We start from the raw sequence: 20,278 nt of genomic DNA on the forward strand, positions 1-20,278 counted from the left end.
TATAATTAACAATTTTGAAATTTGAAGAACATTTAAATAGCAAAGTTGTATTACTTCTTGTATCGAACGGGTTGTGCTATATATCGACCAATGAGGTTTTAATTATCGAACAGGATGTTTTATATATTGAACAGCGGAGTTTAAATATCGAACAGAATATTTTATTTTTAAACAAGTTCACTTCAAGGATAATATGGATATAGCTTCATTGTAAACACATTGCAATAATTCTAAAATATAAACTAAGATAGCAAACACAAAGAGAAATACATATTAAAATGTTCTATGCTACAAACTATTTGTTTCATATCGTCACTCTTCAGCACAGAGGAGCATCTTCCGTTAATGTTTTTTGTTACCTTTCTTCTTCTTCAGTTCTTCTCGGTATTCCTTGGAAGATATTGCATACATTTTCTTCAGACTAAATTGATGGGGTTTCTCCGTGGTTTCAGGAAGTTTGAGAAACTCTTTGAAAAATCATCACTACTACCTGAGGAAGGCGAGCATAATATTCCGAAGCAATCTCATCTTGATGCAATAATTTTGACTTGTAAATATTTACTCCAGTTTTCGAAATGACGGCACCTAGAAGATCCTTCTTGGGTGAAGGTGCGTACACATTTAAGCGTTCATTATTCCATGTGAATTCACAATCACTTTCTTACTCCTCGATTTCTTCTTCTGAGCTTGAATCATTTGTTGTTTAGCTTTTATCCGCCAATTTAGTTTCATATGTTACACTGTACCGGGTTTTAACACTTTTCCAATAAGCATCTAAATCTGAATCACCATCATTCTGTTCCTCTACGTCACGTCTTAGTTTGTCACGGAACATTTTAAGAACACGAGATGACATGAATTCTTCCAGATCATCAAGCACGAACTTCAGTTTCTGATGAGGAGTAGGGAACAGTTGTTGATAAGATGAAGGGGTACTCTAGTCACTCTCTTGCTGTGGTTCTCCTACTGGGATCTTCAGAAAATCGACAACAGACTTGCAGTTGTCCACAGCAGTAGAACTCAATGGATAAAGACCACACTTACGAAATACGCTTTTCACAATTTCTGGTTTGACGGCATCATCCCAAACTTTCTTCAATTGAGGTGAAAAATTTACCTTCGTTACCCATCCTCCGAGAGTTTTGATCTTCTCGTTCTAAAGAGCATTCAGTGCTCGTTTCAAGGGTGAAAATATGCCTACGTCTGCTGGTTGCAGAAGGTGAGTGACACTGGGGAAAAGACAATACACCTGTATTCGATGATCGTGACAATATCCACTGACCTGAAGTGATAGATGATTCCTGTGCCCATCAAGAAAGCGAATAACAGGAAGTGTGAGTTTCTTAGTCTCTATCCACGGACTAAACCGTTGGAGGTAAGTCAAAAATGTTGTAGTCTTCATTCAGCCATTTTCTGTTTTCTCGTAGATCCATAGCTCAGGTAATTATTCTTCATAATTTGCTTAAGTCATATGTTGCTGTAGATGATCATGGTTTGAGCGCAACGCCCATCAGCACAGAATTGGCCAAGCACTGTTATGCCCTCTTTTCTTTAGATGTTGCTGTAATTTTAAGCTGTACTTCTCTCACACCAAGGTACTTTCCTGAAACCATGTGGAACAGAAAGTTTGTTTCGTCTGCGTTGAGGATCCTTCTTGGGTCTTCAATAATTGCACTTAATCTCTCACATTCAAGCTAGCTCTAAAGTTCAAAAAATCAGCCGCGTATTCTCTCTTCCAAAACTGCAGCCCTGTCCTTGCTAATAGTTTCAGCCTTCTGAGACTGGCAAGGATGTCGTCCCATAAAACACCTGAACCAAATTTTCCTGGTCTCCATGTTTGAACGATGTGCTTCTTCCTAAAGACTGTAAAATTTCCTGAACAGTCCCGTAAATTAGTTTTCTTAAACGGAAAACCTCTCTTTGCCATGTTCATTGCCCATTCAGAAATTTTCTCTTCTTTTTGTGGGCTCAGGAACGGCTTTCGGCCAAGAGCAATCTCAGTCTTCTGACGCCGAGATAATTTATCATTTAAACTGTTATAGGAACCTGAAAGGTTCTCGATGCCTGCCTTTGGGACATCATACCGGACATCACGTGCTAAACAGCTTGTCAAGGCAGATAAAGAATACTGGAATAGTTTCACTATATGACAAGTTTGATTGTGATTTTGGGGACACCTTCCTTGTTGGGGTTCTTAATTTTGCCCATTGTCGAATTCTGAGCAGTAGTTAAAAATACTCAACAAAAAATGTAAACAATTATTATGATTAACTTCAACTGTGTTTACTGGTCTATACATTGAGGAGAAGAGCTCGGGTCAAAAGTGTGAAATAATGCGATCAGCACGACGTAAGACCTCGATTAGATAGGCTTTCTATGATAAAACATTACTATAAATGTACCACATTGACTTGACACCTAATCTTCCGTTCCGAGCGCTGCTATCGGCTGAAGGAATTCCAATGCCTTTCGCTAAAGCTCTCTCGCTTAGCAACATCTGAACCCTTATTGGCTCAACGCGTGGGTGTGTCGAGGGTGAGCTTTAGTTCACATTTTTGGCACGGCTCAAGACATTTTGGCAGCACTTTAAAATGGTAAATCTAAATATTTTTATAACGGTTTTAATTCAAGAACTATCAGTACAAGGTGGATGGCTTGCAATTCAGTGTAAAACTCGGTATTCAGTGCAAAAGAAATCAACAACTTAGTTGAATTAATATTTAAATAACCAATAGCCCTTCCAATTACAATAATGTTCGATACAAAAGAACATTTTTCCTTAAAGGAACTTCTTTTATCGAACGGCATTTCGATATTATGAAATGAGTCTCGAATATCGAACACTATTTTCTTTTCTCTTCAAATAAGATGATAGCTGAAAAGTAACACTGTAACAAATAAATATACATATATTGATATTAACACATCGTATTATTAAAAGGATACCTTATAATGACACCATCACACATGGGAAAAAGAATTATTACTGCGGTGCTGCACCTTACAAAATATATAGCAATTTCTCCAATCTCCCACCAAAACCACAGACTAGGAAACTTTCCCGCGTTCGCTAATATCGAAACGTATCCACCTATTGATTTTCATAAGGCGAGGTTTGAAAGGCTGTGTTCGCAAATTTCAGATAGTACGCAACGTTTTTGATATTCTTATTTCTTAACGAAATGACCAAGGTGTTCGATATTTAGGGGGCGTTCGATATTTACTGCCATTACCCTACATTAATAAAAAGTGAGCAGTTTTTTTTTTTTTTTGTTTGTTCAAAGACTTATCCCCCTTGTTCCCCATTGCAGCTTTTACTAATACACTTCGAGGCTAAATGAAGCAATTCGAGTTTCACCAGTAGTAAAATTTCTTCTCCTTAACGTAACTTAATTTTAAAAGTAATAAAGTTTCAAACATATCTCAGTTAGACGGTTTCTTTTCGCAGTCAAAATTTGTCCTCTGGTGCTGAAAAGCCGCTCGACTGGGACAGATGAAGGCAAAATTGTATTATATTTCAAAAAGATCTGTTTCACAATTGGGAACGAATGAAATGCTGACAGATCTTTGCTTTTGTCCTAAAAATAGGCCAGTACTTGCATTTTGGCTATATTACCTGCCGATGAAAGCGTGTCTGAGAAAGGTTTTTGATTCAGAAAATCAAAAAGTTACCAGAATCGCAGTCAGAAGGCTCTGAAATTGCTCCTAAATCACTGGTTTTAAGTTCTGATAACTTTGAAGCTTCGCTAAACAATAACTGCTTGCACATGTTGAGCTTCTCGGGATCAGAGTCGATCCATTTTAGTTTGAACTTCGGGATAGTGCAAGTTGCAAGAACGTACGCCTTTCTTGAGGAAGAACTTATGTCAATCACTAACGCGAAGCGACTCTCCAAGCCATCCAAGATAGAGCTTACAAGAGGAGAACAGAATTCCAAATGTGTGAAGTTTCGATTTCACTTGATACACTACAGGTAAAACAAACCCCAAATAACAGTTGTCACCCTGTAGTTTGTTCAGCGCTGACCCCAAAGGATTCATAACTGTGATATATTCACTCAAAAAATCAATGTCAGATGTTTTGAACCTGCCTATGTTCAATCGCTCGCATAGGTCTCCTAGATGAGTTTTGAACGAAACAGTTTTTGTCATCGAGTCGAATGAAGAATTCCATCTTGTTGGACATGGGACTGGAAGACAAAAGCCACATCCTCGGAAACACCCGCTGATTTTGTAGATCTGCTGATAGTGTTCCATAAAGCACAACACTTAACTAGTGCAGAATTGTACGCTTTTTTCTACTGTATATCCAGGAGAGCTTTTTCGGAGTCCTTTGTCGCCACGAAAACTCTTAACCGTAAATATGGCTTTCTTTCTTCACGTCGTTCCACATTTTCTCGTTCGACCTTTGAAGCATAGAAATTGAGTAGTTTGAAGCCACACAATCGTGAGCTAAAGAAAGCACTGACCAGTTCTTACCAAATATGACCAATCGAACCAAATGAAATTACAAGCCTCGACTTATTTGTGCTTTAGATTTGATACTAGCTCAAACTAAAACCAAGAATAACATAAGCTAACAAATAATGATATAGCTTTACTTTAATCATTGATGATTTGTGTGCGACATTCATAAAAATGTACCTAAAAAATAGGTACTAGGTACAGGAAAATCGTACCTAGGTACTTCCCAACACTGCCTAATATTTACAAGTACATACAGTACATATAATTTCAAACATGAACATTCTAAACGGAAGGCATTTAGCTTCCGAGTCTCTAATTGCTTGCGAGCAGAGCGTAGAGAATGATTGAAGAAACTTAAAATGTTTGAGATAGAAATTTGGTCGTATATCATTCTATATGTTGTTAAAAGATTACATTTAATGTGGTTGGCTTCTCTCCCTAGTATTACTTTTCCTTTCAAGAGCCGTTTGAGTCTTCAAAACTAAGTATCAGTGTTTAAGCTCTTTCTTAGGTGTTTGTTTATAACTGTTATTTAAGTGCTTTTTAAGTGATATATACAGTACTTATCTGAAAATAGTATAAACAATAAACACTAAGAAGATATACTATAAGCACTTTCGTTAAAATGCTTCATCAAATAGGGAAGGGAAGAAGAAAACAGAAAGGAAAACTAAATTAAAGAACAGAGGAAAAACTGAAAAGCATACAGGTGGGTACCAATAGTAAAACTATCACATGATGACGTAACTCTGTATTCCAATTTGACACTGCTGTGGCCCCGCGTGGCGTAGTCGCTAACGCTCTCGCCGTCGGTGCGAGTGGTCCCGGGTTCGATTCCCGTTGGGAACAATGGATCGAAAAAGTGTAAAAAGCTTTTTCAGGCCAGCCATCCTGAATGAGGTTTTCTTGGGTTTTCCTCATTCTCCCCAGGCAATTGCCGGTCTGGTACCTAATATATAGGTTCCAAGCCGCTTCCTTCCTTCCCCAATCCTTTCTTCCTCCCCTTTCCCTGGATAGTGTGATCGCCGAGGGACGTCATCCCTCATACGTGACGGGCTAAATGGCGATAGATATCGAAAGCCCAGAAATCTAATTCGTAACTTCCCCCCCCCCACCCCCAAAGTTCAGTTTGGCACCCTCCTGGAAGCTTCTGAGCCTTTTTTCCTTTTCTTTCTGGCTACTTCTCTAGGGCTCCCAGTCGTTCCAGTTTGGCCGGGACTGTCTGGATTTACATCTGGTGTCTCCCTAAAAATTGTTTAAAACTCCAAATGTGTGGTGTATCGCCAAAATATAAATTTTGCGTGATATTTAAAAAAATACTGCTTCTATTAGTCATCGATATTCAACGAACATGGAAAATCTACTCCCTGTAACTCATTTCCGGCTAGTGTTGACTCATTATGTAGTTAAGTGTGCTATTTCAGAAAAATAAAGTGTATAATTATGACTGTTGTAGAGATATTAGTTGCCACCCCGATATCGAACGGGTGGCCAGGCAGTATATCAAACGAGGAAAGAAGCTCATAAGGCATTTAGCTACTCTGGGAATTTCTGGTACATAAACTTATATAACTTGAATGGAAATAACAAACATCGCAGAAAGTTTCCTTGCCACGTATTGACCATAAACATCTTGCCCACTTCCTTATATTTACTAGAATTCTATTTTTTTAAATTTTCCCTTATATCAGCATGCTTGACGCAACAGCTACACCCTCTTGTAGATTCAAAGAAGTTAAGTGACTAAAATTGAGAAGGATATTATAAAATAGATGATTTGCCATAGCTATATTTATTTCCGTAACTCGGTGAAGCAGAACGAGCATCGATAAACCTGATTCACTTCTCTCTTTTCCACCATTAATGTTCGCTCAAATCGTTAAGTTCTCCGCGAGTGAACATGTAGAGTTTATTGCATTTATTTTTATTTATATCTTCGCCTTAACGTTCAAAATGGTTACATGTGCAGCTTACGGACTCATGTTCATTACCTTCGATGGGGATCGAGTTCCTACTCTCGTTGAGGCTCACTCTTACTGGGGCTCGGACTCACTATTCTCCTTGGAGCTCACGCTCACTAATTTCGTTAGGTTCTGCATTTTCTTGGACTTGGGCCCACTACACTCAGTGAAGTTCAGGCTTACTAATCTCAACTAGGATCGAGCTGACTACCATCAATAGGCTCGTGTTCATTACCTTCAGTGAGACAGGTGCTCACTATTCTCGTCGGCTCGCACTTACTCGGACTCGGCCTCATATTTCAATGAGGCTCGCACTCACTAGCTTTTTTGAATTCGCGCTGGCTAATCTCTTTTTTAGCATTCGTCTATTTGGCCTCAGGCTTCTACACTCAGTGGGACTCGAGTTCACTGGCGTCAGTGGGGCTTGTACTCGTTTGTGCTCGGGCTCAAATCCTTCTGGAGGCTCGCGCTTACTTGGGATTGGTCTGAGATTCTTTAATGAGGCTCGCACTCACTTGGCTCCTTGCAGCTTGCCTTCTCTAGTTTTTTTTTCATTCACGAGTTTACTTGGGATCGGGTTCATTAATCGGAATTAGACTCGTGCTCCCTCGCGAGGGCTTTCTTCCGTCAACTGAACTCGAGCTCAGTATTATGAATTAGGTTTGAGCTCATTGTTACCAATGGATCTTACACTCATATGAGCCTTCAGTGGAGCTCGTACTCACTATTCTCGTTGAGACTCCCGTTTACTCGGACTTGGGTTCACATTCTTTAATGAGACTTGCAGCCACCAGCCTCACACTCACTAATTTTATTCGGGCATATGCTCATTTCGACTTAGGCTTACCACTGCTCAACGGAGCTCACCCTTACTAATCGCAGTTGCAGCTCGAGCGTACCACCCTCAGTGGAACTTGCACTCAATTAGGCTCATGTTCAATTTCGTTCGGACCTCTGGCCATTACCTTTAATGGAGTTCGGGCTCATTACTTTCAGTGGGGCCTGGGCTCTCTTCTTGCGCTCACTTAGGCTTGGGCTCCGTAGGTTCAAATGGGTTCGCGCTTTGGGTCACTTTCCTGAACGGGGCTCGCTCTCACTTGGAATTAGTGGCTCAATGGTAGAGAGTTCACCTCTGGTGCATAGGGTCCCTGGTTCAATCCCAGCTCGCGCCAAGTGAACTTTGTGGTGGACAAAAACCATGTGCGTGGGTTTCCTCAAAGTTCTCCCGTTTCCTCTCACTTTCTTCTTTCCACTATTTAATTCATTTTTCATCATCACCGTCTCCTTTAGCCTAGCGGGGATAAGCGTGGGACGTAAAACTCAAAGATCTCATTTTTTAACCTGCAATTAGGCTTGCAAATAATAATTTCGTTCAGGCTTAGAATCATTACCTTTAATGGAACTCGGACTCAGTACTTTCTGTGAGACTCATGCTCACTCGGACTCGGGCTCACTAATCTCAATTGCTTTCGTGATCGGCTTCACTTCCGATTGTTTGCTTAATTTTCAAGAAATAGCACGTAAAATATTCTAGTTTCTAGTTCTAACTTGAACTGGCACGCAGTTTCTAACTCGAACTTAGGGGACATTGATCATGAGTTAAGTCAACAAAGATGGCATGGCGGAGCTGTGTGTATGGCTTCATGAATTTGCAGTAAGTCCACATCCCCTATTTTATAACATCCTTGAATATAACGTACGTCACATCAGTAAAGATTCTTAAAATTGAGATCAACAAACATCAACAAAAAATGACATATTTTTGCTTTTTAATAAAAACCCTTTTTTTGGGTGGAAAAATACGATTTGAAAAAAAAAAAAAAAAAAACGGGTTTAAACCTAAAATATATTTTCCCCTTCAGTTGGATTTTTTTCCCCTCGCCCATCTCTAGGCTACAGGATTCTGGTTCCAAGAGCGCAGCATGACAGTAATGATAGATATCAGGCAACCCTCGTAATTCTTTCCTCGCAACCACCTCATCTGTCTCCTCTTTCTGCTTTGTTCAATTTAAGTTCTTTGTGTTTCATTTCTGAGCTGATAGTAGCACATCACCTTGAAGTCGACACTATACTATAAATTTTCATAGTGTCTCCCGGTTTTGTAGTCTGAAAGTCTAAAAAACCTATACTTCTGCCGTCTCTGAAAAAGCAATTTAGCGAAAGTTTCAGTAGTATATTGTTTAGTGTTGAGATTATTATTATTATTATTATTATTTTATTTTATTTTATTTTATTATTTTTTTTTACTATTATCTGGTATATAATTCACTTTCTATCCTCACTTCATGATTTTTTTCATTCTAATTATATATATTATTTTTAATTATTATTATCTTTGCCTACGTATGAAATAATAAAAAAATAATAATTTTTGTTATCAAGAATAAATATGATACTAAGAAGCAAAGTTGAAAAAGGTAATGACAGTTTCATTTAAAAACAAGTGGGTTTAACGCAAGGGAGAAAAGACCGTCCTTCATTAAATTTTAGGATAACTTTACTACTATGAGTATACAATGTAACAGATATCAGCATAGGCAATTTTTATAAAACTCTATTTCCCACCTGGAAATGCATTTTAGTAAACAGATTTCACAAGTAATTAATAGTTGATTTCAATACAATATACCTTTCCATCGTATAGATTGTCTCTGTATCGTGCCGATGTTCTGTATCCTAACTGCTTTATTGAACGGCTATCAACAATTTCGCATGCTCACCAAGCAGGTCAATGTCAACAACTATGTTAAGTTTCGTCAAGGTTGGATGAGTTTCATTGGTCGCGTCTTTTGTGAAATATTTGATTTCAGTACGTCTAAACCCCAAATTTGATGATCAGTAACTTGGGAACCAAAAATCTGCACAACATAATATTGATTACACATACTAAGCTCGTCAGTGATACCCTAGAGGGGAGCGGGCGTTCTCCAGTGAAATCGTCCGCCTCCCGACTGCGCTCTTCCCAAATATGATGTTCGATTTGATTTGATTTTCAGAAGCGAGGCTGTATGAGACGTGGACCATCACTTAACGTGGGGTCCGAACCACATGAACTATCGCCGAGAATTGAACCCGGTTCTCCGACTCAAACATGTTGAGTTGTAATGTAGGTTAAGTAATAATAATAAAAAAAAACTGCCCACCCGAGAAATTAAAACTAGGGTCGTCACTGTAATCAGAGCCTACCAACAGGCCAAGTTTGGTTAATATCGGATGAGTTTTATGAATCACCAGTATCCTTAATTTGGTGTTTTTTTTCTTTCTTCTAAGAGAGAAATCTAGTGAAGGACGAAAAACAGTGCTAAAGAAAAAGCAATAACTCATTATTTCGGCTTCCAATTAGTGGTTTCTTCGTGCAAAGTTTTGAAAGTCAGTGTAGCCTACTGTAAATCCACTACACCATACTGGCAACCCTTAATACCTTATCCTTCCCTCACGGAAAGACTAAGCATAAACCATTTTTCATCCCCAGATTATGAAAATAGACTTGATCTTCTCTCCATTCTTTATCCCGTCTCCCTTCTGTACAGTGTTCTCGTCGCGCGTGGGCTATAGTTTTCCTCAATATCTTCAAAATCGATTTTCATATACTATTCTCTGACATCATCTTCTTTCTCTCCTTAACCATAGGTTGGTGGACAACATGGAAATTTCAAAACTTTTCTCTCCCTTAGGAGAGCTGTTTTATACTTTGATAAGGTCTCTTCTTCGTAACTGCATCTAGATAATTCTATCCTTGGTCTTCCTCTTCCTGGTTTTCCTTCTGTCTTTCCCTCTATCAGCACGGTGATGCAATCGGAGTGCCGAATAAGATGGCCAAGCATGCTGTTTCTTGTTTTTCCTATTATCTTCATAATCTGTCGTCCTTCATTAGCTTCCTTTAGTACGTCTCCATTCCTTTTCCTTTCGATCCATGATATGTGCAGCATTCTGCTCCAACACCACATTTCAAATGCTTCGAGCTTGGATATTTTAACTTTTCTCAATGTCCACGTCTCTGATTCGTAAAGCGTCACACTCCATACCAGAGTATTAATATTAATAAATGGTTTTCGAACGTCCAACGACACATTTGTCTGACATAGTGGTAGAATATTTCAGACCCATGGTGTACTTCCAAACAATGCGACAATATTGGAACCGAGAGTAGTAAATTTATAAATTCTGGCTACAACAATGAAATGAAATCTTTCAGTTTAGCGTCTCACAATGATGCCCTTTATGCTAAGGAAGACTATGACAGAGCGATAACATGAGAGACGAAACCGGTTCATTGGACGCAGAATCCACATTGGAAACAGTTATTACTTTATAGGACTTAATATTGAGACCGAAAGTTGTACTAGTTCTTAGAGACCGGAAGGTGTACTAGTTCGTAGAGAGGGGGGAGCGGTGGCTCAGTGATAGAGCATTCATCTCCGGTGCTTGGGGTTCCTGGTTTGATCCCAGCTCGCGCCGTGTGGACTTTGTAGTGGACAAACACCGGGCTCGTGGGTTTTCTCGGGGTTCTCCCGTTTCCTCCCACTTTCTTCATTCCAACATTTCATTCATTAATCATCATCACCGTCTCCTTTAGCCTAGCTGGCATAAGGGACGTAAAACTTAAAGATTTCATTTCTATTCGTGAGATTCAGAATACATACCAAAAACCTTTGTCGCCTCCTGTTACCGCTTTCCCTCTATCGAAATCAATATCAGAACCGAAAGTGGTTGTTCGTTTTTACCACTTTTCGTTCCAACAGAGGAATAATATCGGAAATTAAACCTACTGTTGCGGTACATATTTCACTGAAAACAAAACTGCTGCTCGCTATTTCTTACCGGTTTTATGGTAATCAACGTTGAAACCATAAATGGTTAAGTTTTACTACTTCCCTTTGATTAGAGTTTTTTTTTTTTTTTTTTTTTTTTTTTTAATTATGCTCAGGCCCCTCTTTCAGAATCGGTATCTGAAAATTAAAACCAGCACGGGTTATCATCATTGCCTTTTATTTCTTTAATTTATTTTTTTTTTCCATTTTGGTATAAGTAAAAGAAGATTTGGATAAAGGAAAGGAAACAAAACTACGAACAGGAATCAAAAAGACTAAACAAAACAAAGAATAAACTATGCTAAACTCAACTATCGACAATTTCCAAGGACCCAGCATATTCTAATACAAAATTATCTAAATTCTATCTGATCTACCCTATCTTTTACTACTTCTGTTTGCTATTTTTATTTATTTAATCCTAATCCTACAAATGTTTAGTTAGTTACTTCTAACTATCTAGCTGCTTCTATTTGTTTGGGTATTTATATGTCTATATGTTATTATTATTACTATTTTTAAAGTTATTTATATGTTATTTCTTTAACTTGGTTGAGTTCATATTTCTTAGCTACAATTATTATGTTTTAATTCTTATTATAACAATACGGCCTTGTGTCCATCTTGAATAAAGAAAAGTACAGCTTTCTTACAAGGCTGGCTAGAATATTTATTATAAAAAATTAAATTAGAAAAGTAACGGTTTCGGAAGTATAGCACTTCCTCAGACTACACTCTCCAGACCACATTGTACAACTGAAATCAGAAATAAAATTATATACAATAAAGAAAGGAGATCATTAGTTCTTTCCACCAATCTGGAATCACTACTCATTAAAATTTCACTTTTCTTTAATAGCACTACCTCCCCCGGGGGGGGGGGGACGAGCGTAACTGCCTTTCACCTGGCAAATACAATTTGATGAGTAACCACATAACAAACAACTATGAACTGATAATAGCCGGAAAAGTTTTCTAACAATAAATTCGTGAAAACTTGATTCCTAGTCGGTGGAAAGAACTAATGATCTCCTTTCTTTATTGCATGTAATTTTATTTCTGATTTCAGTTGTAGAATGTAGTCTGAGGAAGGAAGTGCTATTCTTCCGAAACCGTTACTTTTCTAGTTTATTTTTTATAATAAATATTCTAGCCAGCCTTGTAAGAAAGCTGTGCTTTTCTTTTTTAATTCTTCTTTTAATTTTCTTATGCTTTATTTATTTATTCTGTACCTTATTTATTTTGTTTATTTTTTGATTAGATGTTTATTTAGTGTTTAATTTTTTATTACTGTATAATTTTGTTTATTTTGGTGGACTTCTATCTTCAGGTTTTCCCTGTATGAGCTTGGTTTTCACCTGCTATTTCATTTTTCTCTCGTGGGTCACTCCATACGAAATAGTCCAGAAGTGGTTGTTCGACCATCTCCAAAAATTATAAAAAATTGAGTGTGACGAACCTAGTGTATGAGAAGGTCAATAACGCTATTCACGTTGTCGTATGTACAAGTGTTGATGAATGGTGGCCATCTTTGTTGTTGGTGGAGTGCCATTTTTTGCATTTACAAGCGTTTACGAAAATTGCAGTTGCTCAGGACGTACGGATCAGACGAACACCAAACAAAAACGAATGTTTAGAGGGGAGACTGAGGTATTCGGAGAATATATACTCTTGCTTCTAAATAAATATGCAGGGTTGCAAACCCATACATGAAATTACTAGAAAAAGTATAGAAAATTACACTTTTAAAGGAGCTGTATTTTGGAATGGCATAAAGTGGGGGGGTTCATAAGTTTTGTGCTAAATACTATTGCGTGTAAAGAGTCTGTAGAAATATTCACAGCTATGATACTACTGGCACCGTAGATTTATGGAGGTCCGAAAGTTGAAGTTTCTGATTTTGATGCCATTTTTGGGGCGTAATATCTCAGGAGAGCAAAGTGCTATAAATTGCTGCTTAGGCCACAAAGTAATTCTGTATGTGAATAAACTATTGCGAGAAAAATCATGACTGATATTACATGAAGAAAAAAGTAAGGACATGGTAAAAACGCGAAGAAAGCACGCGCGTGGCGATGGTCGTAGCACGGAAAAATTTAATTGTTTTGACATGTTTCATGCTAGATCTCAAAAACTACGCATGGTTCAGCAATTAGACCCACTTTTGTTTGTATCCAGTTTTGCAAAAGCTTGCGAGTGGTGTTTGTTCCATCTTTCTAGTTCCATGATAATTGCCACGTCTACAGGGTGGACAATTTATATCTTAATTATCCGATATAACAGACGAACCAAAAGAGAGAGAAAAGCGAAACTTTGCACGAACCAAGTATAAGAAGGGGGCATCTGTGTATGTATTAATAAGAAAAAAACCAACTAACAGTGTTGCTAACCCAATATAAAGTTATATTTTTTCAAAAGGCACTACGTCATATTATTACATATTTCAAACCAACGTGTCAAATATAAACTTAAAATATTACTTTTGTTATTCAGTATTGCAAACTAAGGATGTTATGGTATCACAAACGTCCAAAGTTCGGAAGCCTCTAACGTAAATACAGCATAACGGAGATGCACAGGATAACTCACATCGAAAGTACTTTAGTGTTGGATACTATGGTCATGGTATAACTTGTTTCGAATGAATAGGAACTAAGTTGCCAGGGCTTGAAAATTTTAATTTTTTTTTTTGAAAGCCTTTATTTCGAAAAAAAAAATGCTGACACGAGCGTCATACCTTGTTATTTGTATGGTTTGTAATGGATGTGTAAATTATTTTGCCGTTTACAGCACTTCGATATCTCAAACCGTTCCGGAGATATGATAAACATTGCTGAAGTTTACTGCTTTAATCGTATAATTGCGAGAACTTGTTGTAATTACAGATACTAAACGCTATTGCTCTAATGTTATAGAAGAGAAAGGAAACAACAATCATTTTAAATAATTTCCACAAATACGATATTTTCAGCAGGATAGGATAGATAGTTTTAACGCAGCCTTATGAACACATCAACTTCTGTAACTGGGATTGGATTTCAATGATACTTTGCTGATATATTAAGTGTCTTAATTCCGCGGTCCAGTTCGACGATGGGTGTCGTGGGTACAAGGGGAACTGATCCTTTACCAATAGACATGGCAATGACCATAGAGCTAGAAAGACGGAACAAAGGCCACTCGCAAGCTTTTGCACAACTGAACACAAACAAAAGCGGACCTAATTGCTGAACCATGCGTAGTTTTTTGAGATCTAGCGTGAAACATATCAAAACATTTTTTTTCGTTCTACGACCATCGTCACGCAACTGCTTTCTTCGCGTTTTTACGATGTCCTTACTTTTTTCTCCATGTAATGTTTTTTTTTTTTTTTTTTTTTTCAATAGTTTATTCACATACAGAATTACTTTGTGGCCTAAGCAGGATTTTTTAGCACTTTGCCCTCCTGAGATATTACGCCCCAAAAATGGCATCAAGATCAGAAACTTCAACTTTCGGACCTCCATAAATCTACGGTACCAGTAGTATCATAGCTGTGGATATTTCTAGACTCTTTACATGCAATAGTATTTAGCACAAAATTTATGAATCCCTCACTTTATGCCATTCCTAAATACAGCCCCTTTAAAAGTGTAATTTTCTGTACTTTTTCTAGTGATTTCATGTATGGGTTTGCAATCCTGCGTATTTATTTAGAAGCGAGAGTATATATTCTTCGTGTACCCCAGTCCTTCCTCTAAACATTCGTTTTTGTTTGGTGTTCGTCTGAATCATATGTCCTCAGCAACTGTAGTTTTCGTACACGCAAATGCAAAAAATGGCACTCTACCGAGAACAAAGATGGCCACCATTCATCAACACTTGTACATATGACAACGTGAATGATGTTATTGACCTTCTCATACACAAGGTTCATTACACTCCAATTTCTATAATTTTCGGAGATGGTCGAGCAACCATTTTCTCAATCTTTGGACCACTTCAGATGGATTGACTCTCCTGTGATCCTATTTAATTCTTTCATTATTTATACACTGGTTTTCCCCTGTATGGTTAATTTTGCCCATTTTGCACACTAAAAGCACTAAGAACACTAACTTGACATTTAATTCATATTGTCAACCCCCCTTCGTGTGCCTTCTATAGCAAATACGTAGCTCAAAACGCAGGGAGATTGTCTTCCGAACATTCTCTATAATGTCTGGGAAAATTCAGTAACTAATTTCAAGAAAATAAACACATGACAAGTTTCATTAATAAACATTTGTATTTGTATTTTCAGTAAAGAACTTCGTTATTAAAGTGTACTGTGTGTTGTGTAGAGAATGTACAAAACATTATCAGATCACAATCCGCGAAGTCTGACTATTTTCTCTATTTGACAACGATGACCAGATAGCAAACACATACCTTCTGACTCGATGTTGATGATGGTCCTCAGGAAGCAAGGTGCAGCAGAGCTAAACTCCAACCACTTGTAATGATGATGCTACCAAGAGTTTAGAATGTTGAATAGTTGTAGAAATTATACTGAAGACTAGTTCACCATGGCTAGTGACTATTCTCTAACGACTGACTCTCTAGAAATAAATCTCATTGAATAATACTCGTCTTAGAATGCTCTTCTTCGAATGAACGTCTTGGAAGGCTCTTCTTCGAATGATCTCCTTCCAATCTTGGTAGGGTATTTATTTCCAACATGTCAATTTTCAAACTGCCACGTTTGCTTCACGTCACTCCACGTGTTTGCTTATCTCATTGCCGAAATTCACATTTCTGCAATGATCATCAAATAGACAAAATCTCCAGAAGTCTATCTCCGTAATCTGACAGTTTTGTCACATCCTAAAATTTGTGTTGATTTTTACAATTAACAAATAACAAAATAAATTTTACACCGACTCTCACAATAGTTCTTACTCTGCATTACTTCTTTGTTGTCCTTCGTCATCAAAACATTGCACATTCACATGTCTGTATTTACATCTTACATAAAACCATCTTACATTTATTTGAGCCAATTATTATAGATTTTTAACATATAAATTTATTTAACTCTGATTCCTCAACAATATTTACCAAACCACACTAAACCACACTAGCCTACACTAATCTTTAACGCGTTTCTCTTGATAGTCCTTTGGGTCTTCGTTTATCGAATGTTCTCGTGGTTGCGATAGATTTTCTCCCAGTAGCACAGGTTTGAGGTCCAGAGCCCACTCAGAGTACTTAGTGTGGGCCCTGGTCCGAGGTATCCTTCTACCTGTGCCGATGTAGGGATCAATCTTTATTAACACACCGTAATTGAGACATTCACGAAGTCAAACTTGTCTAATATGGGGACACAGTCACACCAGATGGACCCGCCACCCGAAGGATAGACACACTTCCAAAAACACACTCTAGTGCGTCCGGAGTTCCACTCCAAAACACCTATGCCTGGGGACGCACTGGCACAACCACACTCGTTCTCCCCGGCAGATACGGAGTTCCTCTATCTTCCGCGAAACATCCTAAGGTCCTCGGTCCAGAGGAGAAACTGGATTCCATTCATCCTTCCACACTCATTCTGCTACGTATTGTTTCCCTTATATCTTTTTCTCTGTAGAATTGTTCTTTCTTTAGTTCTGAGTAAAGATCTGTTATTTTCTTTAGGATATTGTAACCTTTCTCGCTTCTCATTATATCAGCTATCGTCTTCTGTCTTATGTCCACTCTTTCCTTAAATAACTCCTCGAGCAAGGGTCACCAGAGAATATGATGCTCCTGGTGTCCCCGTTTCACCACACTCACAATTTGAATCATCATTGGCCTGTATTTTTTGCAGGTAGGTTTCATATGGACCATGTCCTGTTAAAAAATGAATGAGTCCTGAGCCTGGGTCAAGAAACTTTATTTGTTCTCTGATTTCTACCGTTGGTATAATATTTTTAAGTTTTTGTGACTTATTAGAGGGTGTCCATTCAATATTCCACATCTCTTTAATTCTTTCTTCAATCTCTTGGGCGCTTTGAAAACCGTCTCCCAACAATGCTCTTACCTCTTCTTTATTATTCTTCGTCATCCAATAATTTGCCACTCTCTGTACTGCTATTAAGTTCAAAGGCTTGACATCAACTAACAAACACAAAGCATTGTTGGGGCTGGTGCTATATGCACCACTTAATCTCATCAGAAGGTTTCTTTGTGGTTTGATAAAGTTTTCTTTTATTCTCTTGTTTTGAAGCAGTCTGTGTACCCATATGCTAGATCCGTAAGTCATTGTAGCGCATAGCAGGGTTTCGTGATACAATTTTAATATTTCGTTAGGTAGTTTATATCTATTTTTACCTAGGGTTATCAATTTATTTGTCACCTTATTTCCTCTTGTAACTGTTTCTTGAATGTGTTTACCATAGTTCAGGTTTTCATCGATTGTTACCCCTAGGTATCTAAATTCTTTAACTCTGTCTATTTTATGATTGCCTAGTTTTATTTGTGGGCCTCTATTCAATTTTCTACCGAAAAGCATGTATTTTGTTTTTTTGACTGATAATTTTAGTTTATTTTCTTGACACCAATTGTTTAGCTCTTCAACTATTGCATTTGTTTTCATTTCTATTTCTCTTCTTGAATTGGCTGATAATATTATTGCAATATCATCGGCAAAGGCTATTATTTTCTCTATTTGATTGTTAACATTTAATTTTTTTAGGCAGGGCTGTATCAAAATGTCCCACATTAAGGCTCCTAATATTGAGCCCTGTGGGCAGCCTTTTTCATTACGAATTTGCAACTCCTCTTGCTCCATTTGTACTGAGATCCATCTATTCCGAAAGTAGTGTTTAATGATATTTATCAAGTAGGTTGGCATTTCTAGTTTAACTAATTTATCGACCAATGATGGGACCCATAGGTTGTCAAATGCTCCCTCTATGTCTACGTAGAGCGACAGGACATATTTACTTTCTGAATTACTCATTCGTATTTGTTCTATGTACGCGTTTAGAGCGTCTCCTGTTGATCTACCAGCTCTGAAGTCAAATTGTAGTGTATCTTCTTTCATATTCCTGTGTTTGTTAATCCTATTTGCTATAATCTTTTCATATATTTTACTTATGTTTTTTAGCAAGCAAATTGGGCGATATGCGCTTACATCCGATGGGTCCGTGTCGTCGTGTTTTAGCAGGATTATTAATTTTGACATTTTCCATGAGTCAGGAAACTCTTGCCTTTGTAGTAATATGTTGCAAAGTCTTGTCAGGTACGGGGTCCATACTTCTCTATTTTTCTTATAGACTTCATTTGGGATTTCATCCGATCCTGGTGATTTTCCTGTTTTTAGTTTCCTAATGATGTTTTCGATTTCTTCATTCGTTGTCATTTCTTCATTATTTACCTGTTCTACTTGTGTCGGCTCTTCGAATTTATTTCTTATCCGTTTCTGATCTTCTGATTCATTTCCCATTATATCCTTCGGGAAAAACTTTTGTGTTAAATTTTCAATGGTTTCCTTTGTAGTTACTGTATAAGATCCATCATTTTTTTCTTACCGTGCAAAGTGTTAAGGGGTTTATTTTCTTCATTATTAATTTGCATGCAAATCCCCACTGATCAAGCTCTATGTTTTTAGATAGGAATAGTTACCAGCTTCTTTTCTTTGCTTCTCTGATTTCTGTCTTATACTCTTCTTTGGCATTCCTATAGGCTAAGAGTCTTCTTGCTTTCAAATTTGGGATTATTGTGGCTTGATAACTTTTTCTTTTGCATGTACAATTTTTCTTAATCTTTCCAATTTAGGTGACCAAAAATCGCCGTATCCTGTTCTCTGCGTGATTTTAGGGGTGGATGCCTCTATTGCCAACTTAGTAGCCTGTTCAATTTTTTGTACCAATTCGTCACTGCTTTTATCTGTGTCCAATTGTGGTAAGGTAAGCTTCTTTTTAAAATTTTCCCAATTTATCTTTTTAATATTTAGCCTTTCTTTATTCTTACTGGGTATATTTAATTCCATGCTAAATGTTATTATTTCGTGATCGCTTGTTGTTTCTCGATCCCATGTATGCCAATCTGTAATGTTATCAACTAAATTTGGGGTACAGAGTGTTATATCAATATAAGATTCTCCTCGGGAGCTCACAAACGTTGGTTTGTTTCCAGTATTTACGATTACCAATCCATTCTGGGCTCTAAAGTTTTCCATAATCGATCCTCTAGTATCTGTAGAGGGTGATCCCCAAGCACTGCTCTTGGCCTTCGAGTCCAAAACAAACAATATTTTCTTTTCAGGGTTCTGCCAAATGATTTGTTGAAGTTTACCTATAAATATTTCAATGTCTTTGCTATACTGGAAATATGAATTAACTATCCAAAATGTGTTTGTTCCTTTCGTTATGTCTATACAGATTATCCAGTTGTCACAATATTGTGAAAGTTTTAACAATGTTCCTGTTCATTATTACTGTAGCTGCTTGGGGTTCTTCACCTCCGTATATGATTTTACTTGTTACAGGGAAAGTTGTTAACTTGTTGTTATATAGATATGGCTCTTGTATGGCTAAGATATCTATGTTGCTTGTTTCTATAAATCTTCGTAATTCTATTGTTGCTATTTTCGATTTGTGCGAGTTGTTTTGTGCTATTCTGATTTTTGTTATCGTGTTATGCATATTTGGTATAAACATAGACATCCATCCCCATTTTACTATAGGTGCCTTCCATTTCAATTCAGGCAGAGCATGTACCATCACCATCTCAGATATTGTTGAAACTTTTTTTTTTTTTATCGCAACTAGACATGTTTTTAAGAGACCCATATTTTTTTTGTTTTGTCGAAAAAAAATTTTCCCGCCAAGTAATGGGCCATCAAAGACGGGGAGTACAATTTATGAATTGTAGAAGACATAAAAAAATGGTCAATTTCGGAGCCTCACCATTCGGCTATGGAGACAGGTAGAGCTATAATTCTTGTTGTGGTATGTACATAGGGATATAAATAAACTATATTTTATTATAGTTTGGTTTGCGCATGCATATCTTTTTGTACATAAATTAACAAATG

At 37.4% G+C, this 20,278-nt stretch overlaps 1 protein-coding gene across 7 annotated transcripts in view; it reads left to right on the forward strand.

The window, feature by feature from the left end:
* Window positions 1-20,278, forward strand: part of LOC145687853 (dynein axonemal intermediate chain 4-like) — a 261,885-nt gene that overhangs the window by 191,337 nt on the left and 50,270 nt on the right. The window contains exon 2 of one of the 7 annotated variants that reach the window (XM_081761342.1): window positions 19,018-19,148. The exons of the other annotated variants lie outside the window; for them this stretch is intronic. The gene's annotated coding sequence lies outside the window, so the exon portion shown is untranslated. The remainder of the gene's footprint in view (window positions 1-19,017; window positions 19,149-20,278) is intronic. 7 annotated transcript variants of the gene reach the window in all.

This window comes from Thermobia domestica, chromosome 6 (genome assembly GCF_964235325.1).
Source record: "Thermobia domestica chromosome 6, izTheDome1.hap1.1, whole genome shotgun sequence".
Lineage (NCBI taxonomy): Eukaryota > Metazoa > Arthropoda > Insecta > Zygentoma > Lepismatidae > Thermobia > Thermobia domestica.